Source organism: Phaethon lepturus, unplaced genomic scaffold (assembly GCF_000687285.1).
Source record: "Phaethon lepturus isolate BGI_N335 unplaced genomic scaffold, ASM68728v1 scaffold56458, whole genome shotgun sequence".
NCBI lineage: Eukaryota > Metazoa > Chordata > Aves > Phaethontiformes > Phaethontidae > Phaethon > Phaethon lepturus.
In genome coordinates this window covers 1-1,112 of record NW_010560907.1, presented here as the reverse complement: position 1 = coordinate 1,112, position 1,112 = coordinate 1, and positions in this window count along the sequence as shown.

Genomic DNA, 1,112 nt, shown 5'->3' with positions numbered 1-1,112 from the left:
GAACCAGTAAAGCAAGATGTTTCTGTCTGCAGGCTGGTTACATCGCTTGCTTGCTTACAGTGGGCTGGCCAACAGGAAGAGAAGTACTTCCTTCAGCACAGCAGTTGAAACACATGGCTGGAATGACTGGGCATAATGAGAGGACAAACTATCATGCAAGGGAGGGCCCAGGGGTCACTGGTGAGCGGGCAAGAGAACGTGGTCAGGTTGCAGTGAAGCAGTGATGCTCCTTAATTCCATCTGTGTGTTCTGAAACTGCTGTCATGTGCCTGGGGAAGGATTCTCATAACGACCCATGTGTGTCTTCCACATCTTCTCTTGCAGCAGTCACCCTAAGTTCAACTCCAGTTAACCGTCTACTTTTTATTCTTTCCTTGACCTGAATGAAGTTAGACTTTGATTCCTTCCCTGAATTATTCCAATATGAGTACTTGTAATTATTCAAATATTTAAATTCTTACTCGTCATTCATCAAAAATAACTGGATCTAGCAAGGACAAAAACCAGCTTCTGTTGTTTTAGCAATGCCAACTGTGTGTAGCAGCTCCTCTTGTAATGGTGCAACTTTCAGCCACCTGAGGAATTGCCTGGAGGAGTATGCTGTGAAGTCCCTGCTAGGCTAACCCTTGTAGTGCTGGTCCCTGACCCTTGGTGTGGGGTGGCAGAGGCGGACGGGTGGGTTTCCATCTGCTGGCTGCTAGGTGAGGGCCAAGCCCCTCTTATAGCACCCCCTCATCAGAAGGACAGGCGGAGAAAATGGCAGAAAAGCTTGTGGCTGGATATCTGGACAGGGACATTGCTCAGCAATTAGTGACAGGCAAAACAGACTCAACTTGGCAAATGAATTTATTGCATTTAAACAGAGTATGACAATAAGAAATAAGAACAAACCTATAAACACCTCTCCCTTCCCAGGCTCAGTCTCACTCCTGACTCCCCTGAGCAGCGCAGGGGCATGGGTGTTGCAGACAGTTCATAACATGTCATCTCTGCAGCTCCTTCCTCCTCATGCTATTCCTCAGCTCCAGTGTGGGGTCCCTGGTATACAGCCCTTCAGAAACAGACTGGGTCCCCCATGGGTCTCAGGTCCTGCCAGGAGCCTGCTCCAGCGT